This window comes from Schistocerca cancellata, chromosome 1, assembly GCF_023864275.1.
Source record: "Schistocerca cancellata isolate TAMUIC-IGC-003103 chromosome 1, iqSchCanc2.1, whole genome shotgun sequence".
Taxonomy (NCBI): Eukaryota; Metazoa; Arthropoda; class Insecta; order Orthoptera; family Acrididae; genus Schistocerca; species Schistocerca cancellata.
The window spans coordinates 113,837,435-113,864,066 of record NC_064626.1 but is presented as its reverse complement, the minus strand read 5'-3'; the positions used below and the strand labels follow the sequence as shown (position 1 = coordinate 113,864,066).

The 26,632-nt window shown below is 42.8% G+C and overlaps 1 non-coding gene across 1 annotated transcript; it reads right to left on the bottom strand.

Annotated features, from left to right (window-relative positions):
* Positions 1-18,352: 18,352 nt before the first annotated feature.
* On the bottom strand, positions 18,353-18,459 carry LOC126096882 (U6 spliceosomal RNA). The gene has a single exon (XR_007522073.1). It is a non-coding gene; the product is annotated as a U6 spliceosomal RNA (small nuclear RNA).
* Between the last annotated feature and the right edge of the window lie 8,173 nt (positions 18,460-26,632).

The window sequence follows — 26,632 nt, the reverse complement described above, 5'->3', positions numbered from 1 at the left end:
ACTCCTACTGAATTTGGATCAGTATTACTCTGACGCTAACGCGGTTACTGAAGAAGCCCGTGATGAAGTTCGCTGCCTTGCTTTGCCTGTTTTCTATCTACTCTCTATCTGTCCTATTTGATAAGGATCGGTCGAATTAAGTTGTGTAAGCTACTTCTGTCGTCGGCGGACTCTCCACCTGGAGTTTACTTCTAGCGTCTGTTAGATTTATATGCTTTTACTACAAGGGTTGCCCAGAAAGTAATGCACCCCAATTTTTTCTCAGCCTAAAACAATACTACGAATGCGGAAAGGCTACGTGTGTATTATTTGAGATCTCCTGAGCGAACGCGCCAAGTTTCCGTCACTTCCGACAGATAACGTAGCTGCAGGACAGTTTCAAAATGTCGTCTGTAGGTGATGTACGTTACAAGCAACGTGCTGTCACTGAATTTCTCCCTGAGCGAAAGAAACTGTGGGGAATATTCACAAACGATTGTACGAAGTCTATGGAGCTTCTGCTGTCGACAGAAGTACAGTTAGTCGCTGGGCACGGAAGGTGAGGTTTTCAGAATCCGCTTCGGCGGAGCTCCACAATTTGCAGCGATCCGAGAGACCATCCACGGCTGTCATACCTGACATTCAGCAAGCTAATGTTGTCATTCTCGAGGACAGACGCACTGCGATTCGGCAGTTAGCACTGCATCTGTCGATCTGCAGAGGAAGCACCACCAGGACAAGGATTGGTACGGGCAGGGCATATGAGCCCTTGTTTCGCGCTGGAGGGAGGCAATAGAACGTGATGGAGACTACGTGGAAAAATAAGGTCTGCAGATAAAACATCATTCTTTCGTGTGTGTAATTCTCATTATGTTCAACAAATAATTGTTGAAGAAAAAATGCAGCGCATTATTTTGTGGGAAACCTTCGTACTTTAAATCGTTCCATACGCTTCTCCCAGATGTTTAATGGATGTGGCTGTTTACAGTGATTCAAAATCAATGGTGTGATCAAACAAATAACGCTTCTTAGCATTCGCTCGAAGTTACTTTTATGTCAGAAGATTTCCGTTCGTTAAGAACAACATGCTTTGCTCCATTTGCTGGGAACCCTTCTGTCCAATGGGAAAGCTCTTCCGACATTTTATACGGCAGTATGACTCATATAATAGCTAAAGAGCAAAGGAATCCAGTGGGGATGCTAAGTATGCCGTATTCTAGAAGAAAGACAGAAGAATATAGCACTTGAGGGAAAACAAAACACCATATGCTGGGAACCCTTCTGTCCAATGGGAAAGCTCTTCCGATATTTTATACGGCAGTATGACTCATATAGTAGCTAAAGAGCAAAGGAATCCGGTGGGGATGCTAAGTATCCCGTATGCTAGAAGAAAGACAGAAGAATATAGCACTTGAGGGGAAACAAAACACCAGACGCCCCATAGGACTACCATGGCAGCGCTGTGTGGGTGACCTGGCGGAGGACCTTGCAGCCCTAGTGGTTCAAGACATCTGGAGAAAACGAGCACAAAACAGAAGGAAATGGCGACAGTTTGCGGAAGTAACGCATGGTCTGGAATTTCTGTTATCGCTGGAAGTGTGTTTGAGTATTTTGCACGTTAGCTCCTTGATATTTGTCGACGTGTTTGACCCGTTACATTTTTTAACGCGCAATAAGCCGTCTGGGCCATGAATGTTTTCAAAATTATGATTTTATTCTTTCTTCGATCTTATCTGAAATGTTTTAAACTCCAACTGTAAAACAGTATATGATGTGATAACACAATTAACCCATGCGATTAAGAAACAAATTTCATGAAATAACTGTACTACAAACAGATATTTTTTGTTTATGTGAATATGTATTATAATAAATGTTCTATTGTGGTGTTCACTAAATTTCATTTTTTGTAAATTATTTTCGATTTAATGTTCCATGTTTCGGTCTTAGTATGAGTATATCTTCAGTGATGTAGTTTTGAACGATGTTAACTGCATTCGATCGGCTTGCATGTATGTGTGGCGGGAAAGTAGGAAGCAGAAATGTAAAATTCTCTGGAGTTGCGTACAGAAGGAGTATATTTCGCTGAGTGAACATTGTAATTATATGGGAGCAAGCCATCTAGGCCTATTAAATATGAAAATTACATACGAATTAGTTTTGTCGTCTTCATTATTCAAGAAACACGTCAACCCATAGGGCTTCCAGATCTACAAGAGAACCTCGCTTCCAGACAGAAGAAGTTCAAGCTATGGATTTAAGGAGATCCTCAAGGAACAAGACGAGTATTTTTTTCTTTAAAACTACGACTAGACCCAGCCAACAATATTAAATTACTCCGTGAACAATTAGTACACTTAACTGTCATCCAATATGTGTAACAAAGGAGGTTATTAAAATTTGCAACCTGAAAATCTGATTTCATCATTAACTGGTTCAAATGGCACTAAGCACTATGGGACTTAACATCTCAGGGCATCAGTCCCCTAGACTTAGAACTACTGAAACCTAACTAATCTAAGGAACCCACATACGTCCATGCCCGAGGCAGGATTCGAACCTGCGACCGTGGCAGTAGTGCAGTTCCGGACTGAAGTGCTTAGAACCGCTCGGTCACAGCGGCCGACTCATGAATTGATATAATCATCTGTAGGTACTATACTTTTGTGTAGGGGTATGACTGAATCCTTCAGATACATTTAAATGTCTTGCTTTATTTTCTATGTATTTTGACACTGTAGTCCACCATCACTCGGCCCATGAATAGAGTAAGCGTATTTTTCTCATATTTGTACACAAAGTAGTAAGCCAATATATAACAACGCTTAAAACTTATCATTAAACCAAAACAATTCGAGTTTCCTTTTGTATCTTGTTAAACGCTAAGCGCTATAGACTTAATGTAAGTAAAAGCTAGGGTTAGGGTCTATAATTCAGCATATTCATAGATACTGCACTAAAATCTAGCAGCCTTCTCTAATTACTTTACTTTTGTTTTAGGGCGCAAAGACAATTAGGGTCTTACGCGCTTCTCTAATTAACGTACTGCTAAACGAAAGGAAGGATTAGTAGGCTTTCTCCGTTGAGAGTCCTCGGCTGAATCCCACATCTCCCAGTTGTCCGCACTATGTTTGTGGGAACTATGCGGCTGCAATCCACACACTCGTGTGATTTCAGAAAATGTTTTTCAGTTATTACTCCGGTGGTTAAGCCGGTGTGCAACAGTATTGCTGATCAACGGACTTTTACTGCGTAACAGACATGCGAAAATCGTGGGAATGTTTCGCTCTCCGCTGAGATTATAAAAAAATGGTTCAAATGGCTCTGAGCACTATGGGACTTAACATCTATGGTCATCAGTCCCCTAGAACTTAGAACTACTTAAACCTAATTAACCTAAGGACAGCACACAACACACAGCCATCACGAGGCAGAGAAAATCCCTGACCCCGCCGGGAATCGAACCCGGGAACCCGGGCGTGGGAAGCGAGAACGCTACCACACGACCACGAGATGCGGGCTGAGATTATAAGAGATGTCTATTACACTGCTGATATCTCCGTGAACGTGTTTCTGCATTTGTTGCTATATGATAGCCTTACGGTTAGCTCTGTGTAATAGTGCGGCCTGCGGCGCTGAGGAACTTGTTATAAGTTAGCTGCAGTGAAATTGCTTGCGAAGCAGTTGTTGCCTGGAAAGTAGCAAGATGATACTCTCGATAAGGTGACATGAGTGTGCCGTCGGCTCTGAGGATACGGACAATGATAGTCATTTTAATGATGAAACAGAAGACGCTACACATGGGAAGTGCGGATTTTGTGTCACAAAAAAGTTAAGCATGAGACATAGCAATCTATATACAAGAGATGCAGTAAGTGCGCCACAACCCACAGTGTCATGTACATAAAAATGAAAGTGGACAGCAGAATGGCTACACCTACATCTGCATGCATATCCCACAACATGAAGAGAGGGATTTAGTACCAATATTAGTAGCTCCTTAGTATCTTCCATTTACATGAGTTGAGGAAGAAAAGTGTCTGTATGCTTCCCTCCGCATCGTGATCTCTCTATCTTTGCTCACCATAGCAGTACGAGATACACAGCTGCGATTGACTCAGCAGCACACTATTTAAAATAATACATTTACTCAACAGGGCTTCAAGAGAGCAAAGGCGCACTTCTTTTCATGAACGATATCTATCAGCATCGTTACCGTACTTCCATGTGTCTTCGGCATCAGTCTGTTATGCTCCTTCTGCGCTCTCAGGGTTCTTCCGACGTCCGCTGTCCCGCTTACGTGATTGGGATCAAAGAAAATGGAAACGCACTGTTGAATTGCGTCACACTACAACTGTTGTTGTTGTTATGGTCTTCAGTCCTGAGACTGGTTTGATGCAGCTCTCCATGCTACTCTATCCTGTGCAAGCTTCTTCATCTCCCAGTACCTACTGCAACCTACATCCTTCTGAATCTGCTTAGTGTATTCATCTCTTGGTCTCCCCCTACGATTTTTACCCTCCACGCTGCCCTCCAATACTAAATTGGTGATCCCTTGATGCCTCAGAACATGTCCTACCAACCGATCCCTTCTTCTGGTCAAGTTGTGCCACAAACTTTCCCTAATCCTATTCAATACTTCCTCATTAGTTATGTGATCTACCCATCTAATCTTCAGCATTCTTCTGTAGCACCACATTTCGAAAGCTTCTATTCTCTTCTTGTCCAAACTATTTACCGTCCATGTTTCACTTCCATACATGGCTACACTCCATACAAATACTTTCAGTAATGACTTCCTGACACTTAAATCTATACTCGATGTTAACAAATTTCTCTTCTTCAAAAACGCTTTCCTTGCCATTGCCAGTCTACATTTTATATCCTCTCTACTTCGACCATCATGAGTTATTTTGCTCCCCAAATAGCAAAACTCCTTTACTACTTTAAGTGTCTCATTTCCTAATCTAATACCCTCAACATCACCCGACTTAATTCGACTACATTCCATTATCCTCGTTTTGCTTTTGTTGGAAGCATATATTGCTGTGTGATAGTTGCATTAATATATATTGGCTGAAAGCTTTTCTGAGGTAAAGAGTGTCTGACTTTCATCTTACTAAAGTAAAGCAGACGGTATAAAATTTAAAAACCAACATTTTGCTCTGCTGTGCGAGTACACGAAATACGATAGTAGTGTTACTTTGTTCTTTATAGCCATGCTGCTGCTTCACACCCAGAAAGAGTGCCCTTATAAAAAACGGAGCGTTTATTGCACGTTGGTGAACACATCAGAAGTCAGTTACATGGAAAATTTGGAAAAGATAATAAAAAACGCGTTAGGAGTTTTACAATGAGTGTGGAGATACAGTTTCCTGGACTAGCCTTCTCACATCCGAGGCATGCAGATAAATCTGAAACAGCACTATGCGGCTTAACATCTGAGGTCATAAGTTCCCTAGAACTTAGAACTACTTAAACGTAACCAACCTAAGGACATCACACACATACATGCCCGAGGCAGGATTCGTACCTGCGACCCTAGCGGTCGCGCGGTTCCAGACTGAAGCGCCTAGAACCGTTCGGCCACACCGGCCGGCCAACATGTATGGTACTCCAAAGTTAGACGACACACTGTACATGCAAGAGATTTTACTTAACGTGAAACTTACCGACAATGGCGGAAATACATCGTAATTAAAGATAATTTCATAAGGCTGCATGTTCAAAATTACTTTCTGGACACCGTATTTGTGTACAGTATCGGTAAGGAATAACTGATCGTCTTCGGGAAGAACGTCACATACGTTTTTCGTTAGTATAAGATAAGGTAAAGGTCAAAAATCCATAACCCAGTCCTGTGACCGGAGCTAACTGCAGGGAGAGTGCGGCCTTCCTGTTTTCAGCTGCACTGAAGGGGGGGGGGGGGCGGGACGGCGTGCTCCTCACCCCTGCCGCCTTTTACCCCCGTGAAACACTCCAGGTACTCACCTTGACAGACCACTCCGGCCACTACACCGCAGCACATCATATTAAAAATGGACAGAATTTTGGCGTTGCGCAGTTGCGCTGACGGGTTCAGTAACAGATGAAAATCTTGTATTGCAAGGAGATGGAGCGACAAATAGGGCGCGTCTCTTTGAAGTAACCTAATCGACATTGGCCTAAATGAATTAAGAACGCTGCAGATAATCTAAATCATGAGTACCGAACGAAAATTTTTGTTCCAGTCCTCCCAGTTACTTTTCCTTTGTCTTTTCAATTGCATAAACTGTCTCTGTTATTCAAGAGATATAAATGGCGTGTTCACGTAATTTAGTGAGAGTTGAGCAATTGCTGTTTCTTTTGAATAAAATTTGAACAAAGTTTAGCACATCTTTCAGTAGGTAGTAGATAGATTTACGACAGGTGTTCGAAGAAAATCAATAAATACTGTTGCCTCCCACGTATTACAGTAACACATGATGCAGGTTTTTCCATCAGCTGCGAGTGTATCACCTTCACGCAGTTCATGAAGCTCAAATATTGAGGTTTTTGTGAATAACTAGCTGTTGCCCGTGGCTGCATTCACATACGAGTTTTGGTGTGATGAGTGGAGATCGGTAAGTAAGCCCCTCCCTTCTCGACTGTCCCAATGCACGGGCCGGCGTTAAGTACATCGTCGCTGCCTGACAGCGCATGCGCAGGGCGTAGGCAAGAGCACGCATCTGTGTGCATCGTGCTATTTAAGTACCTATACGTTATATAATGAGTACATTAAGCAACAACTTTCATAATTTCTGACATGGTTAGCGTTCGCTCATGTAAAATAAGATGATGTATTCTTCACTACAACCTCATAAGGGTCAGTTTCCTTTTTTTTATCTTCCAAAGTTGCCTATGTTCTTCCTCAGGGTTCTGTTTCCATACCAAATTTAATCGAAACCGGTTCAGTACTTTTGCAGTGAAAAAGTAACAAACAGAACTACTTTCGTATTAAGTAATATTGTTATGGAAGTTTGTAAGTAGGCTGTTTATGTTTTCTTTATGTAAGTAGGCTGTTTAGGTTCTTACATTGGTAACGCCGCCGTCACGTAGCGCTCTCTGTATGAAAATCACTGGCTGTGCTGTGTGCAGTCTGTGGCTAGTTTGCATTGTTGTCTGCCATTGTAGTGTTGGGCAGCTGGATGTGAACAGCGCGTAGCGTTGCGCAGTTGGAGGTGAGCCGCCAGCAGTGGTGGATGTGGGAAATGAGATGGCGGATTTTTTAGTACAGAATGGATATTATGAACTGCTATGTATATTATGCTTTTTCAACACTATTAAGGTAAATACATTGTTTGTTCTCTATTAAAATCTTTCATTTGCTAACTATGCCTATGAGTAGTTAGTGCCTTCCGTAGTTTGAATCTGTTATTTAGCTGGCAGTAGTGGCGCTCGCTGTATTGCAGTAGTTCGAGTAATGAAGATTTTTGTGAGGTAAGTGATTTGTGAAAGGTATAGGTTAATGTTAGTCAGGGCCATTCTTTTTTAGGGATTTTTGAAAGTCAGATTGCGTTGCGCTAAAAATATTGTGTCAGTTTAAGCACAGTCTTGTATAAATGTTCTAAGGGGACGTTCCATATTGAACACGTTGACGGTTGCATAACTATTGTATTATTAGTTAAGGTGAATCGTATTATGTAGACTATATGAATCAATAAAGGATTTTGACGAATATGATAAAGCTTAAAACTCAAAGATCATTATCAGAGTATATATATTTATCTTTCATCCGCGTAGTATTGATCAAATGAGTAAATTTCTTGTACTAGACACTTTCTGAAGTAGCCTGTGTTCCTCCTCAAGGTGCAAGCTATCTCCATACCAAATTTTATCAAAATCGGTTCATAGGTTTAGTCGTAAATGCGTAACACACAGAGTTATTTCGCATTTAAAATATTAGTATCGATTACTAATGTCCGATTAATGTCATTCGTGCTGCAATAAAAGAATCGGTATTCACCGATAACTGACTTGGATAGTGCAATGGACATCCACTCATCGTTATGTGCACACATTTTCAATATCGATTGATTAAAAAAAAATCTGGAGCAATTGTAAATCCTGTGGTGTGGAGTCGTCTTACATTGCTCAAACATCAGAAATGCCTGAGAAAAATATTATCACTGGGGCTAGGAGAGATACGTGTGAGTACGAGAGTCGCCGTTTTCCCTCAGCACGGCGAAGTTTCAGCATTTATCACGCACCAGCAAAAACATTGTCTCAGTTTAAGGTTCTTTTGATCGACAGGCTATCCACGCCGGTCTCTATCTTTGCCGATAATGGTTTCAGAGCTCGGTCCATTTGGTTTTTCTCCGTAAACGACTTATGAAGTCTGTAAATGACGAATGAACTCAACACAGCTATACATAGTCGTTTAAGAGACGAATCGGGTACGTGCATTACGAGAAGTTAAAAGCTCATAAAATTGCAACAGTGACAAGGAATCTGGTGAAATGTGCTGATAAGTGTATTGGTATTGACGTTAAAATTTAGAGACGTTTTTGTCCCATTACATCTGTATTTGTATTTAAAAACTGCTGCAAAAAGTGTGCTTTATGGATTTTCATGCAGTCTCTACTGTGCAGAGCATTTTAATATATGCAACTTTAACCGTGACGTAAACTCGAAAGTAATTATAAGTAGCAGAAATGACAACAGTGAGAAACTTAGCATCTGAGTTGGGGATCAGGAACTAGATGGTTGTTAGGGAATTCTGGTACCTAGGCAGCAAAGTAACCCATGAAGGACGGAGCAAGAAGGACATAAAAAGCAGATTAGCACTGGGAAAAAAGGGCATTCCTGGCAAGAAAAGTCTCCTAGTATCAAACATTGGCCTTCATTTGACGAAGAAACTTTTGAGAATGTACTTTTGGGGCACAGGATTATATGGTTGTGAAACATAGGCGGTGATAAAACCTGGAACAGAAGAGAATCTAAGCATCTGAGATGTGGTGCCACAGTAGAATGTTGCAAATTAGGTGAACTGATAATGTGAGGAATGAGAAGGTTGTCCGCAGAATCGACGAGGAAAGGAATATATGGAAAACATTAACAAGAAGAAGAGACAGGATGATAGGACGCCTGTTAAGACATCAGGGAATAGTTTGCTTGGTGCTACAGGGAGCTGTAGAAGGTAAAACTGTATGGAAGACACAGACTGAAATATATGAGGACGTAGGTTTCGTGTCCTACTGTGAGATGAAATGGTTGACACTGTAGAGTAATTCGTGGCGGGTCACATCAAAGCAGTCAGAAGACTGACGTAAACATTTTTAGACGAAGATATTTCACGTTATTACCCCATCTGAAGGATATACCGTATTTCCTGGCTTAATAAGTAGAATTAACGACGCCTGAATTGATTGACAGCTACGAATCATTATGATGTCACGATTTCTTTTTTAGCTTATCGATGCCTGAATCTTAGAGGCCTTCTTGACTGTTCGAGATAAGCGTTTATGAATGGGTTAGCGTTACTGAAAGAGTGGTACATCGCCAATTGAATTGAGCATCCTGCAGAAAGTCACATTGGGAGTAGTTGCCTTGTCAATAAAAATACTAATGAATGATGCTGATTACTGTGATGCGCTTTAGTACAGGTCTTCTGGGCGTATTGCATCCACTGTGATTCTTAACGTCTACTGCTTGTTAGCTCCTGAAGATACGCCACGTGCAACCTAAATCATTGGGAAAGTAGTAGTAGAGCAGACGAGATTACAAAACCAATAGCAGTGTTAATATTAAGAGGTTCGTAAACGCTTCAGATAATCAGCTGGCTCGGAGATAAGTATTAGCTTAAAGTCGAGATGCAGTGTCCTAAATCATATATACATTGTCGCAAAGGTAACTTTCCGAGAACCGTAAGTAAATGAATAACGAGGAACTGGTAGGGCGTTCGGCTCGTTAGCGGAGTGCCCGGTAGGGTCGCAGCGCCCGTTCGTGCCTACCGCAACGCGCCCAGCGGCTGTAATGTGAGAAGCTGAATCACAGACGTGGCTGGAGCTACTCTTACTCTGCACTCTCCGTGCGCTCCCAGAAAGCAAATAACACAAAATAAGCGACGGCACTTGCACGACGGAACGCAGATCTCATCACTGCAGCCACAAACAGCCCATCAGGGATTGGCTGCTTTTAGCAGTCGGCGTAAAACACAGACGGACGACAGTTAACGTTCAGCCATTGCACACGGGGAAAGTTATGTCATAGTGCTGTGTTACAGGTGTAATAGATTGCTCACGATTCAGCGTACAGGTTTTCCCTTTTACGTGGTCTGTTAGAAAAGAATGTGACCCCCTTCTTTTTTTCTGCAACCACCTTATGGATTTAAATCTAGTTCGCTTGCATGAGCCACCTTGAACATTCGTGCGCATGCGTGAGCCTTTTTCCCACCTTTCGATGGTGATGTAGTACCCGCGTCGGTGCTTCATTGCAAGGGGAATGACAGAACGAATATAGCAGCGCTACTGCATCAGATTTTGCCAGCAAGTGGGCGAGAGCCAGATGGAAATCGTACGGAAAATTCAGACGGCTCTCGGTGACGATGCTGTTGGCGCCACACAGATTAAGAAGTGGTACAACTGGTTTAAGGGGCTCCGGAACGCCCTATACTTGCAATGTTAAAATAACGCTTATAAATTACATCTTTCCTCACAAAGTATTTGAGGTAGGAAGTTGAACTTTTTACAGATTATTTATTGGAATATGGGCTACCACTTAACACAGGGATTTTACAAAATTTTAGTTCAGTTATTAAAGATGAATTTTTTTCAATTGTAATGAAAATTCACAACTTTTTTTGCAATTTTTTATTTATATATTAAAAAATATACAGTTTTTTGGAAAAAGGCTGTGTTAAATTATGCAGAAGGTACTGTGTAACATTTACTGAAAGTTTGAAACAAATATGTTTGGAAGGTCCTTAGAAAACATGTAATTAGTATGAGAAAATAAAAGTTTTGGGAATCGAGCGACAAAGATTGGATTAACTTTTTAGTGCATTCCAGGTCCATAGGATGGATTATCTTCATCCTCTGCAAACTCCTCCTCCAGCTTCCTCTTGTTCCTCCTCCTGTTTACTCTTGCTTGTATTTCTAGACTCTTTACAGCCCTGTCTGCAGCCCGAAGGCGTTCCTTGTCTAAAGCAAGCATCGCTCGTACCATGTTAGAACCTACCTTCATTCCCATATTTCTAAATACCTTGCACCTTACAATGTTGCCATCCTTCAGAGGATTTCTAATAACTTTACTTTTACTCATTATTATACTTCAACAAAACAGAGACTCAAGAAACAGAATTAATTACGAATATTTTCGAGATAACGACAGAGTAAATAAACATGAAACAATCGACAATCACACCAGCGATATATATTGAACCATCACTGCTGACTGCTTTCATTGACTCCTGCGTTGTGGTACACCGCGCGTACACACACACAGGGTCAAACAGTCACAAAAGAGTACTACAGGGATGTTCAAAAATGGCTCTGAGCACTATGGGACTTAACTTTTGATATCATCAGTCCCGTAAAACTTAGAACTACTTAATCCTAACTAACCTAAGGACATCACAAACATCCATGCCAGAGGCAGGATTCGAACCTGTGACCGTAGCGGTCGAGCGGTTCCAGACTGAAGCGCCTAGAACCGCTAGGCCAGTCCGGCCGGCTACAGGGATGTCCTCCGTCTCTTATGTGATGCTGTGTGGCGCAAGAGACCGTATTTGCAGCCAACAGGATATTGGCGCCTGCATCACGACAATGCTCCAGCACATTACTCGCTCGTGATTCAGACTGTTTTGGCGGATTCAGGCTGTTTTGGCGAGAGACCAGATTCCTGTGCTTCAACAGGCTCCTTAATCTCATGATACGGCCCCCTGCAACGTCTCGCTATACCCCAGACGCAAGAGGCCATTGAACGGAACGTGCGTAAGTAGTCTGTTTCCTGTTCTTAATGTATTTTTGGGCTAAAATAAGGAATTGGATGTGTGTGTATGCGCCATCAATCATACTTCCGGGCCACCTGGCGCTATCTCCAATGATTTTTGTAGCTGTATAAATTAATATCTGCAAAAAGATTCCGTGGCGGTGAGACATCTCTGACGTTGCAGCCAGTGTAGGTGGAAAGAGGAAAGCACGTAAAATAACAGCATAACTCCAGCAAAGCTGGAGTACTTTCATAGAAGTACTAAACTTCCTACAGCACGTTTAGCGCTGCGACGTGCCTTTCAACCATCCATCGTACGTCAGGCAATCGCGGTGATTCATACATGCTGTAACTGCAGTGTACTCTTAAGTGCGTCTACAGCTCTGCACCTAGAGCGGGCGCACCTCTCTATAAACTGCGCCAACCACAAAAATAATTTTTTTGCACTTTTCCACTGTTGTTTCACAGCTGTTAGCTCTTACCTGCTTCTTAATTATAGCTTCAGGTAAGAACAGTGATAAATTTTGTCGTCATACGTCCAAGTCAGCAGCAGTAATATAAAACAAACAGGGCGCTAAGTGAGAAAGAATTTACGATCCACCCAAGAAAATGGCCCAGATGACGAGCTAGCAGAAAAACCCCACAATGAGTCAGTTGTTGCCTGGGATATCATGCAACTGCACTGTTTAATACTTCGAGTGGGTCATTAAGGTGGGGCAACAACTGCTCATAGCATTTGAGTGATATAATGAAAGTTTATTTTAATGTTGTTTAATTAAACTGTGGTTTAGTTCACATTATGTAAGTTTTTTTATTGTCGTTTAATGAAACTAAATTTAAGCTGTGATTCTGCCCAAATTTGTTTACCTTTATTACATAAAGGTAGATTTTACATGTGTAGAAACTACGCTATATGCATGCTTGTGTTATGAAAAAACACGCACCTGCTCGAGGGCTAGTATCCCGTGTAGCCATAGTAACGAACGAGTCTCAAAAACTGCTGGACGGCGTCTTCTGCAGATCACCTAGTACCTTACGATTCCGTTGCACAGAGAAAGCGCACGTCTTTGTATCCGACAGCGTTACATGAAATGAACATCTAATGTGGCTATGATCCAATCCATACGTTTTGTAAAAAGGGATGTATGAACAGGGTGACGATTGTTCAACTATAAGAAATAAAATAGCCGGCCAGTGTGGCCGTGTGGTTCTAAGCGCGTCAGTTTGGAACCGCGTGACCGCTACGGTCGCAGGTTCGAATCCTGCCACGGGCATGGATGTGTGTGATGTCCTTAGGTTAGTTAGGTTTAAGTAGTTCTAAGTTCTAGGGGAGTGATGACCTCAGTAGTTAAGTCCCATAGTGCTCAGAGCCATTTGTGCCATTTTGAAGAAATAAAATAATCATAACTTCTGAACGGTTTGCGCTAGGACGTTCAAACTGCACAGTTAGCCGCGGGGCATGATGGGAATTAGTATGCGCTGCATGGTTTGTTTCAGCGAGGAAGACCACTCTTGTTTGGAGCAGTTCGTCAATAAGCAAAATTGTGGCATTTGGGGGACTGAAAATCCTTATTTCGCGATCAAGAATTCTCTTCACCCTCAACGGGTGACTCTGTGGTGTGCAATGTCCAATCCCGCAATAATTGGTGCGATGTTCCTGCATATCACGGTGACTACAAAACGGTATGTGAATGTTTTGAAAGATGATTTCATACCCATTATCCAAAGTGACCCTGATTTCGACAAGATGTGGTTCATGCAATACGGAGCGAGACCCCATCGAAGCAGGAGAGTGTTTGACGTCCTGAAGGAGCGCTTTGGGGACCGCATTCTGGTTCTGTTCTTTACTACTAAGACAGTCCTATAAACGAGTCAATTAAAGATACCTGGCAGCGCCTTTGATAGCTTTCAAACGGCTGTAGGCGAAAACAATAGCCGTCTATAGAGCTATGGAGAGGCGTTCACATAATCGCGCCGCAGGCACGTGAAACGGCTGTACTTACACATACGTACATTATGCTTATTGATTTGTATGACTTTTTCATAATTTGAAAGGTGTTTTTTTTCGATAATACGCTACAAACACGTTTCATTTTTGCTTTCCTTTTTAAGAGAAAACTGGCAATATGAAAACATGGGTTTGTAAGTTAGTGCTATTACAAAGTAAGTAACGTACTGAGGGAGGCCATGTTCTTTTGTTAACTGAAAACAGTCCAAAAACGCAAATTATTACTAACATACTCTCAAAATTCTAATTAGGTGCGCTTGGAAACTCTAGATATAATGCGAGTACTATATGCAAATGTGCAAACGTTCTATGACAAATTAATTACGCCCAAAACCTTCGACATTCGGTCGTGAAACGCTCCCAAATGATATTACTAATGTTCAGCAGACTGAAACTGCTGCGTCCCTCTTCATAAATGGTCATAATCATTCTAATTAAACTTTTTCGTTTTCGTAAATTAACAGATTCTGATAAAAAAAGAATAAATAAAATAAAAACTCCGTGCATCCTTGACCGTAGTCGCAACGCAATGTACATTTAAAATTATCATTACTGGCAAAGCTTTTTTCGCGTGTTTCGTATCGCCTTTCGCAGAAGCTTCCAATGGTTCCCCCCACCTTGCAGAGGCAGTAGCGTTACTTCCCTTGTCACTTCTCCGCGTGTTCCTTTCTCATGGCTTTCTGTAGTTCTCACTCACTTACGCCTGAGAAACGTTTTGTCACCGCTGTCTAACTTTTCCTTCCAAAGACGGCTCTAACCCGTTAAGCAACCCTCCAAAATATCCTTCATTGGTCTGCCTAGCGTAGCGTAGCTTCAAGGAACCTAACAGGCAAAATAATCCAGAATAGTAAGATCAGGTGATTGTGGTTGTCAAGACACAAGACTTCCACTTCCAGTTCAAGGATGGGGGTATCTTTTTCAAATGGACACATATCCGGAGTAACCACATAAGTACAATAACCACATAAAAGAAATAGTAGGGGAAGCAGAGGCCAGTCTCAGATTCACAGGAAGAATCATAAGGAAATGAAATTCATCCGCTCAAAAAGCGACTTACAAGGTTCTTCTTGAACCGATTCCCGAGTACTGCTGGTCAGTCTGTGATCATTACCAGGCAGAACTCACGGAACGGATAGAGAAGGTCCAACGAGGAGAGGCGCGTTTTCTCACGGGATCGACTAGTCCACGCGAGGGCGTTACGCTGATGCTCTAGAAACACCAGTTGAAGACGCTTCAAGCGAGGCGTGCATCGCAGGGAGTTTTACTGTATCAATTTCGAGAGAGTTCTTTCCGAGATGACTCGTACAGGATATGACTTCCTCCTACATACGTCTAGCGAAATGACCACAACGAGGGAGTTCGCGAAATTAGACCTAATGCAGAGACATTCCGACAGTAATTTCTCCCACGCACCATTCACGAATGGAACAGGAATGCGGGGATCAGTTAATGGTACCAGAAGGGCCCTCTACCACACACCGTCAGGTGGCTTGCAGAGTACTAATGTAGATTTAAATGTATACATAGACGTACAGGGTGTTTCAAAAATGACCGGTATATTTGAAACGGCAATAAAAACTAAACGAGCAGCGATAGAAATACACCGTTTGTTGCAATATGCTTGGGACAACAGTACATTTTCAGGCGGACAAACTTTCGAAATTACAGTAGTTACAATTTTCAACAACAGATGGCGCTGCAAGTGATGTGAAAGATATAGAAGACAACGCAGTCTGTGGGTGCGCCATTCTGTACGTCGTCTTTCTGCTGTAAGCGTGTGCTGTTCACAACGTGCAAGTGTGCTGTAGACAACATGGTTTATTCCTTAGAAAAGAGGATTTTTCTGGTGTTGGAATTCCACCGCCTAGAACACAGTGTTGTTGCAACAAGACGAAGTTTTCAACGGAGGTTTAATGTAACCAAAGGACCGAAAAGCGATACAATAAAGGATCTGTTTGAAAAATTTCAACGGACTGGGAACGTGACGGATGAACGTGCTGGAAAGGTAGGGCGACCGCGTACGGCAACCACAGAGGGCAACGCGCAGCTAGTGCAGCAGGTGATCCAACAGCGGCCTCGGGTTTCCGTTCGCCGTGTTGCAGCTGCGGTCCAAATGACGCCAACGTCCACGTATCGTCTCATGCGCCAGAGTTTACACCTCTATCCATACAAAATTCAAACGCGGCAACCCCTCAGCGCCGCTACCATTGCTGCACGAGAGACATTCGCTAACGATATAGTGCACAGGTTTGATGACGGCGATATGCATGTGGGCAGCATTTGGTTTACTGACGAAGCTTATTTTTACCTGGACGGCTTCGTCAATAAACAGAACTGGCGCATATGAGGAACCGAAAAGCCCCATGTTGCAGTCCCATCGTCCCTGCATCCTCAAAAAGTACTGGTCTGGGCCGCCATTTCTTCCAAAGGAATCATTGGCCCATTTTTCAGATCCGAAACGATTACTGCATCTCGCTATCTGGACATTCTTCGTGAATTTGTGGCGGTACAAACTGCCGTAGACGACACTGCGAACACCTCGTGGTTTATGCAAGATGGTGCCCGGCCACATCGCACGGTCGACGTCTTTTATTTCCTGAATGAATATTTCGATGATCGTGTGATTGCTTTGGGCTATCCGAAACATACAGGAGGCGGCGTGGATTGGCCTCCCTATTCGCCAGACATGAACCCCTGTGACTTCTTTCTGTGGGGACACGTGAAAGACCAGGTGTACCGCCAGAATCCAGAAACAATTGAACAGCTGAAGCAGTACATCTCATCTGCATGTGAAGCCATTCCGCCAGACGCGTTGTCAAAGGTTTCGGGTAATTTCATAAAGAGACTACGCCACATTATTGCTACGCATGGTGGATATGTGGAAAATATCGTACTATAGAGTTTCCCAGACCGCAGCGCCATCTGTTGTTGACAATTGTAACTACTGTAATTTCGAAAGTTCGTCTGCTTGAAAATGTACTGTTGTCCCAAGCATATTGCAACAAACGGTGTATTTCTATCGCTGCTCGTTTAGTTTGTATTGCCGTTTCAAATATACCGGTCATTTTTGAAACACCCTGTAGGTACCGAAGTGTAATGGCGCTCCTTCGTATTGAAACCACACACTCATGAGTACAACATGAGATGCAATATTTAACAACCGTGGCAGTATTCCTCGAATGAATACCGGGTAAAATGCATCGTTCAAACAGGATGTCAGCTAATAAGGTTCTCTTACTTGACTTCCACCCCTCATGTTGACTGAAGACCATTGATGGTGATCTGAGGCGCACATGGCATACTGACATTCATTATTACACACAACAATTGCGGCAGCTGAAATCGTTCTCGTGGTTGAATGAGAAGTCATCCGTGAACAAAATGTTCCTTGTTAGGCACTGAAGTACTGTGCTGGATAGCACAGACAGTTGTCTGCGATCATAATCATTGGCCTAACAGCTTGCACACGTTTGTTTGTGAAGGAGATTTGAGTTCTACTGCAACAGTAGGTCCACACTGTGTTTCTCAAACTGTGCTACATACAGGAAACTTAACAGAAGCTCTCTTATTATTCTCCTCCCGTACGATTCAGCACCATTTTTCCCCGAACATTTATTTCTCGATAAGCGTTGTCCAATTTTGTGTGCCTTGGACTAAACAGTTTCTTCTAAGTTACTACTCACAGTGATAAATGTTTTCCAATTAGGACAGCAGAAGCGAAAGTTCTAGCTGAATATATGTTCCGTTTTATAGACACTGCGTTCTGAACCACCATACATTAAATTCATGTCTGTAAATTTGTGTGAAGACCGCTGATCTATTCCCGACAACCGACTTCGAATTGTGAACTCCACAGTGGAAATCTCACAGACGAATGTAAATTTTTTTTTTTCAAGGTAGCGCCACAAGCTTAGATTTGGGAAATAACTCTCTTACGAAATAGACACGTGCCTTATTTCTGATTCAGGACCTCCTATATCCTAAAGCACATATTACTGGTCATTAAAATTAGAGCATCATGAAAATGGAAACGCTGTGTGGCTATGGCATCCCGTCGGGTAGACCGTTCGCCTGGTGCAAGTCTTCCGAGTTGACGCCACTTCGGCGACTTGCGTGTCGATGGGGATGAAATGATGATGATTAGGACAACGCAACACCCAGTCCCTGAGCGGAGACAATCTTCAACCCAGCCGGGAATCGAATCCGGGCCGCTAGGTATGACATTCCGTCGCGCTGAGCACTTTTTTTTTCTTCCCCTCTTTTCGTTGTTAATGGTTTGTGTTTGGTCGTTGCTGACGTCACATGGCATCCGGTCAAGTTCGTTTGTTGATCCTTCCACTGAGTTTCTTTCTTTTTTTTTTTATTACAGAGGTCAACCAGCTCTCTGACCGAACACGCTGAACTACGTTGTTGGCGAGAAATGTGGAAAGCTTCACGATTTTGCGTACCGTCCTTGCGCAGGGGCCATGCTAATCTTCTCTGTATCGTTCCAATTTTAATATATGTACTGTCGAAGCAAGTACACGGAAGGAATAGCGACTACCATGCGATTATGAAATCGGTATGTTTAGGAAGGCCACGTTCATCGTCGTGAAAGGTTACAGCGTCAGTCATGTTCAAGTCCGACGCTCGAATATGCAAACGATGGGTTCGTAGTCAACGCAGTTGAGACTCTCAGCAGCTCCATGCGACTACTGATGACAGACGGAATGGTTTTATAGACCATCCTCTACGATCCTCTTCATTTAGACTATTTTTTACTTATATTCCAATTTGTCTTTTCCTTAGTTCCCTGTAGTACCAGGGATGTTATTCTCTGATGTCTTAACACGAGCTCTGTCATTCTGTCGCTCTTTCTACTTACTGATTCGACACATTCACAGAAGCGTGTTCCTAAACATAGGGCCAATGTTTGATCTCTTCCTTCTTTCAGTTTACCGATGATTCTTATTCTCTGAAGTCAACCAAATGTTGTATCCTGGAAATGTTCGTCATCAAGAACATCAACTCAGTGCATCGTACAGCCCGACCACGATATTACCGTACTTGAACTCTCGTGGGCGCTACCGGAAACATGCAGCGAAAAAAAGGGTTCAAATGGCTCTGAGCACTATGGGACTCAACTTCTGAGGTCATTAGTCCCCTTTAACGTAGAACTAGTTAAACCTAACTAACCTAAGGACATCACACACATCCATGCCCGAGGCAGGATTCGAACCTGCGACCGCAGCGGTCTCGCGGTTCCAGACTGCAGCGCCTACAACAGCACGGCAAACATGCAGCGATGTTGAAGTAAACAAGTATAGTGGTAATAAGGGAAAATGCAACGCAGTGTGAATGTCTTCAAGATAGTTGTGCTTGTACTATGAAGTGTGTCTCCTTGAATATCACGATAAAAATTCACGAAAAGCCGACCTAAGTGCCCTCATTCTCAAGTGCGATAATGTTTGGTCGACTAATAACTTTAGCTGATTCGTGTCGCGGGACCAGATCCATTTGGCGTATAGTCGTGCTGACCTCACGCCGTGTCCAACGAGATATACAGACCATGAAAAGAACTTGTGACTAGTCTCGTAGTACGCTTATCTGCCACACTTTGGGAACGCACGGCTCCGTGCAGGGCCCACGGAAAATCAATATTTAATCGAAAATAAAGGCGTCTGAAATAGTTACTGGCTCCCTGTCGCAGACGGCTGATGGCTCCCGTAAGACCCGCAGTCTCACGCGCTGTGACTGTACGCACCACGCCCTGTCATTCTAGTAGGCCTCTGCGGGCGAGTGGGAGATCTCTGGCAACATCTCGGTCATTTTTATTCATTTCCGTGGAGTTGTTAACGTATTGCGTTTCTTTAACTATTTCGTCCTTAAGTTTTGCAGAACAGTGTAGATCGAAGGCCGCTCTGGGTGACGAGCACTACTGAGACCTCCATGAAGGAGAAATAGCAAAAGCCAACATTAAAGACCGGGAGAATTGCATGCCTTATGTCTTATACGTCAGTCACAGACGTGGAAGGTGCATCAGTTACGTCAAAATTTCTTCCGGCTCTTTGATTCGCTCTCTGCGTCCTCCTAGCTTAGCGTAACCGTGGCACTGCGGTGTAGAGATCTCGGTCTGGAAGGCCTAGCCGGTGACAAGTACTTGTTATCTCTGATGGCGTGAATAAACTCAGCCGTAAGTGCTACTGTTTACTTTCTTGATATGAAACCCGCCCTGATACGAGAGGAAAGGTATCGTATCGCACCATCACTATATTCATTGTCCAGCAACATGCTTGCAGGAGTGTTTCGTAACGACAGCTGTGTCGTATCTGTTGTTTCCTTGAACACTGTCGAGATACTTTCAATTTCTTACGTCCATCTTCCCGGATACGCTCACAATTTGCCCAAAATCCTGGGAAAAGATGGGTATACTTTGTTAAGAGAAATCTTACTGTACACGTTAGCTGCATCTAAAATTTTTAATTGCCAGACTGATATTTGGGACCTATCGTAAGTGTTATGTAAAGTACCCACGACGACATGTGTACTGCACTGATTCACATTAATTTTGACGTTATAATGAGTTTATAGCTGACACGCATGTCGTTTGCTACTGACGTGCACATTATAGGCCACTGACGATGGGTTATAAGCCCGAACAACTATCTGACAACAAAGTATTTTACTTCCAGTCCATGGTGTGCGGCAGTATGTCTTTCAACAAATGTATACAAGCTGAAGAGAGGGGCACCAAGCGTACTAGTATTCTTTGTCCTGAAAACGTTTAACCCATAAAAAACTGAGCACGCCTTGGTGATAAAGAGATGTCAGCTTACATATTTATGCAATTTCGGTAAATATTATCTAAACAAGATGACGATATTTAACTATAGACTTATAGTGATAATACAACAATCAGTGACATAAAGGCTGGAAGTGAAGGTGATAAGATCGATAACTCAGGTAATAAAACACTGAAAAAATGAAAATTCTGATGAGCGGCAGCTGACTCACTTATGCCTGTGATCAGTAGTCACACTGGGTGTGCGTAGTGGCTAATGCAATGTTTCACATAACAGTCAGCCAATTAAAGTAAGCTTGCCGATTCTCTGATAATTTCTGAGTCTGTTACACTACATGATTTAAAAGTTCCCTTTAGCAAATGACGCAATCAACACAGAGCAGACAGATCTCTTTCATGACATGTTCCATGGTAAAAGACCTTCTTCTGTTTCAAGGTACAAAGTTGTATTTGCTGGAGATGTTAATATCTGGGATGCACACTGCTTCTGTTGTGACGGTCTGAGGCATCTTGTCACGATTCGTGCGGCTCCCCCCGTCGGAGGTTCGAGTCCTCCCTCGGGCATCGATGTGTGTGGGTGTTGTCCTTAGCGTAAGTTAATTTAATTAGTGTGTAAGCCTAGGTACCGATGATCTCAGCCGTTTGGTCCCATAGTCCTTACCACAAATTTCCAATTTTGTTTCTGTGGTGTACGATTCCATACAAAACGGTAAGGAGAGGTGGGCTGCAGAGTAGTGCAGTAACTCTCATCGTAGAAAAGGTGAGCAGGAGCAGAAATTATCAGCGAAAAGGTTAACAGAGATTTACTTATGAAGACTCATTACAAATAATGCACCAAGAAATAGAGTCCAGCTATCGCCGGCCGGAGTGGCCGAGCGGTTAAAGGCGCTACAGTCTGGAACCGCACGACCGCTACGGTCGCAGGTTAGAATCCTGCCTCGGGCATGGATGTGTGTGATGTCCTTAGGTTAGTTAGGTTTAAGTAGTTCTAGGGGACTTATGACCACAGAAGTTGAGTCCCATAGTGCTCAGAGCCATTTGAACCATTTTGAGTCCAGCTATCACAGTGTCAACAAGAGTAAGGCTCCATGAACTAAACATGAATGATAGTCGTAACTGCGGGTGGGTGGGGTCTGCACAGCGTTCGGTAGGGAAGAGGCTCCAAGTGCAAGTGGTCTGTCTGGATGATGCTTTCCGTCCTGTATCACGGCGGCAGGGGGCGCCAGTGTTACCGAGCTGCTGGTGCTGTTATTCGACGAGCATACATCATTGGGTCGGCCAAATCCCACACGACCGCTGTCAGCGTCTGATGGAAACTTGCTGTTCCCTTTCCAACTTTCTGACGCCCATGGGGTGGTACCAATACGTAATACCACAGATTCAGAAACTGGTTCAAATGGCTCTGAGCGCTATGGGACTTAAATGCTGAGGTTATCAGTTCCCTAGAACTTAGAACTACTTAAACCTAACTAACCTAAGGACATCACACACATCTATGCCCGAGGCAGGCTTCGAACCTGCAACCGTAGCGGTCGCGCGGTTTCAGACTGTAGCGCCTAGAACCACTCAGCCACTCCGGCCGGCACCACAGATTCTCTCAAGATACTTGCGCAAGCACTGATAAACAACTCACACCTTGGATGCATCGCACTGAGTAATTCTCATAAGAACCATTATATGTCCCTCAGATCTATAATAAAAATCCCTTGAAATTCAGTTAATAGTGTGCTACAGTATTTTTCTGAACTTACAAAAATTACTCTGCAAAATTAAGGTTTTTCCAAACGTAAAAACATGTCCTAAGGTCGTCATGTAGTGTAGTGTAATGTAGTAAGGTGGTCATGTACACTGTAACAAATATTCGACAGATATATTTTAAAACCGTTGCTATCAAGATATCTCGTATGTAATAGTCTATCGCCGGCTGTAGTGGGCGAGCGGTTCTAGGCGCTTCAGTCCTGAACCGCGCCGCTGCTATGGTCGCAGGTTCGAATCCTGCCTCGGGCATGGATGTGTGTGATGTCCTTTGGTTAATTAGGTTTAAGTAGTTCTAAGTCTATGGGGCTGATGACCTCAGATGTTAAGGGGCTCCGGAAAGGCTCAAAATCATGAAAAGTTCAATTTTTACTTTTTTGCGTTTTCTGAATCTGCAGACTATTACCTTTTAATAGATATATAATTTATTGAATTCCGAAGACTACAACTATTTTTAAATTTTTTTTGAAATGTGTTCTACATGGGCGTGACCCACTGTGGCGCTGTTAAACTGCTGTCAAATGGTGTTATTATTAACGTCCGTATTCATCGGGTACATTTTAGTGATGTGAGATAAAGTATGTGTTGTGGCTAACCTGTGATGGTTCAATATATATCGCTGGTGTGATTGTCGATTGTTTCATGTTTATTTATTCTGTCGTTATCTCGAAAATATTCGTAATTAATTCTGTTTCTTGAGTCTCTGTTTTGTTGACGTATAATAGTGAGTAAAAGTAAAGTTGCTGTTGCGACTTTCAATGATGGCAACATTATAAGGTGCAAGGTATTTAGAAATATAGGAATGAAGATAGGTTCTAGCATGGTACGAGCGATGCTTGCTTTAGACAAGGAACGCCTTCGGGCTGCAGACAGGGCTGTAAAGAGTCTAGAAATACAAGCAAGAGTAAACAGGAGGAGGAACAAGAGGAAGCTGGAGGAGGAGTTTGCAGAGGATGAAGATAATCCATGCTATGGACCTGGAATGCACTAAAAGTTAATCCAATCTTTGTCGCTCGATTCCCAAAACTTTTATTTTCTCATACTAATTACATGTTTTCTAAGGATCTTCCAAACATATTTGTTTCAAACTTTCAGTAAATGTTACACAGTACCTTCTGCATAATTTAACACAGCCTTTTTTCCAAAAAACTGTATATTTTTGAATATATAAATAAAAAATTGCAAAAAAATGTTGTGAATTTTCATTACAATTAAAAAAAAATCATCTTTAATAACTGAACTAAAATTTTGTAAAATCCCTGTGTTAAGTTGTAGCCCATATTCCAATAGATAACCTGTAAAAATTTCAACTTCCTACCTCAAATACTTTGTGAGGAAAGATGTAATTTATAAGCGTTATTTTAACATTGCAAGTATAGGGCGTTCTGGAGCCCCTTAAGTCCCATAGTTCTCAGAGAAATTTGAACCATTTCAATAGTCTGTTACATTATTCCTCTACTAAACCCCAATATCCAGGAAGTGAAATCAAACTAAGCACAAGTATCTCAAAAACCAACTATAAGTTAAATATATTTTGAAATAAAAGCTGGCAGAAACTAAAATTTCCGTTTCCAGCAGAGGTAACATTGTCAAGACATTAAAGAAACTCTGTCCTTCGCAAGTATCACATGTTCCATGGTATTAACTGTCCACATGGTATATAAATAGTTCTAAAATATACAGCATTTTACTCGCCACAAAATTCCGTACCTGAAGAATTAACAATGAGACGGGCGTGCCGACAGAAACGCACATACGGGGACACAAGCGCTACATTCTTCTGGTGAAAGTTTGCAGTGGTCTAAATCCGAAAAGACTGTTGCCAGGAAATTAAACTTCACGAAACCCGCGTACTGGTCAAGCAGTCAGGTATGACAACACGCAAGATCAGAGAAGCCATAGAAATAATAAAACTCCCTAACTACATGAACAGAGGTGATGGATACAGGCTTGTCCCATCCTCAGAGTGCAACAGGCCACACTAACAACACGTGACGCAAGCTCTATTGGCGAGTTACTGCCGCCACGTGGCGTGTGTCTCGCAGAAGGAAAACAGGCCCGCATCTCGTGGTCGTGCGGTAGCGTTCTCGCTTCCCACCCCCGGGTTCCCGGGTTCGATTCCCGGCGGGGTCAGGGATTTTCTCTGCCTCGTGATGGCTGGGTGTTGTGTGCTGTCCTTAGGTTAGTTAGGTTTAAGTAGTTCTAAGTTCTAGGGGACTGATGACCATAGATGTTAAGTCCCATAGTGCTCAGAGCCATTTGAAAACAGGAGCCAACGGTTGATTCGTTGATGAGCACCGATCATAGCACACAATACGAGAAGTAATAGTGAACGGCAGATCTCTACTATTTCCCAAGTAGCAATCTATTTGAATAAAGTTCCCGCTCCTTTCGGCGTAACACTATGCTCAGTAACCAACTGTGCCAAAATATAAGCGAATACACACAGCTAGAACACAACAGCAGACCAGATGAATGCCATTGTAATCATAGTCGCTGCTTTTCCCAGTATAGTTTCTTTACATTATGACGCGGAACGGTACTCAGGAAACTCTCATGTCAACTGGTTCTGGCCGCAGAAGCCTACAGAATTAAACTGACGATATATTTTAACATTATACAACGCTTAAGCATTTAGAAAGCGAAATACTTAAAAATATTGGGCAAAACACTGTAGAAAAAGACAGGTACTATTCTCTCCGTTACTAACTGAACTCGTCGATGTCGTCCTGGCAATACGATTCGTGACACTACACGCCGAGAGGAAGTAATCTCAAGTTTGGTCCGTGGTTCAAAATTCTGCGTGATGTATGGTCGTCCCAGTGGCATCTTAGGTAGATTTTAGTTTTCCAGGATGGTTGCTTCATCTTTCTTTCACCACTAATTAGTCTGGCACAGATTCCTTTTACACTAGTTTAGATGTTGTGCAGTTATATATTTTAATTACAAACCGCCTCGGAGCATATATATATATATATATTCTGGTGTTACCTCAGAGTACCTAACCGTATTTATTATCTTACTTCGCAAAACAGCTCTTACACTTTGAAGAGCCAGAGTCATGTCCAATATCAACATCGTCTTCCATGGGAAACTGCTTTGCTCCAAGACTGGCTCTACAAAGTTAGTTGACTTTTAACGTCAACAAAACCAGTTCGCCTTCCACCAGAGTCTAACATCGCAGATGAAGACTGCGTCTTCTTCCTCCCACGACCGGCATCAGAGTGATGTTCAGTTTCAGAGTCTAACACGTCAATGAATTTATATACTTCCAATGAGAACTCCACTTAAGCTCTGCATAAGAAAAAGTGTGAGCTAGCTTGCTAGCTAAACACGAACCTTCAACAAGTGTCTGTGCATCAGATGAGAGGCGGTTTTTAGTATCTTTCCATTCTACGTTAAATTTCTGATAATAGTCAATAGGACAGGAAGAGGCTGACTTTCCGTCATTCCGAAACTACCAAACTCTAGTAGAAAATTTCCACTAACACTAGAGAGAGAGCAGACGAGGACGGAGAGGACAGTGCATGGATGTGTAACCAGATCCCTGGCGCCAGCTTGCTAGTAGAAATTTTGGGACCTTAAAAAAATATGCTGTCGTTAGACTTACGTCGAAACGTAGAAAGAGGACTCGTCTTTTTTGTATTTGAACCAAGAGGAGTCGGAGCGACTACTACGGAAGTTTATTATAAGAGGAAATGATTACAATAATTAACTTTGTGAGATACAGATGTGTCTCAAGCAAAGGGCGACAGACAAACGAGAAATCTCTTCAGTATATGCAATTCGTAATAAGAGAGAAGTAATACAGTTCCTAAGTGGCTGCTATACAAGTGCCTATTCTTGATGCCGCTTTGGTCATAGAACTCGCAGAACTGGCTAGTCCTCAACTGGGCCGCGGCCAGGCGGCGCGATGCTTTTGTCTTCGCCTAGAGGCCGCTGCGGTCGCGTTGTCGTCCTGGAGAGGGGTCGGTCAGCGTGGAATTGGCTGGCGTCTTCTTCACAGCCCTATTTACTCTCTCGTACACGACTCACGACTGGCGTGCCGACGCTTGACTTTACACCGTAACATTCCTTCCCCCCCTCCCCTCCCCCCTCCCAAGGTGACGGACCGTCGTCGTACAAGGAGCACGACAACGGCGGGGAGGCATGAGCGTGGA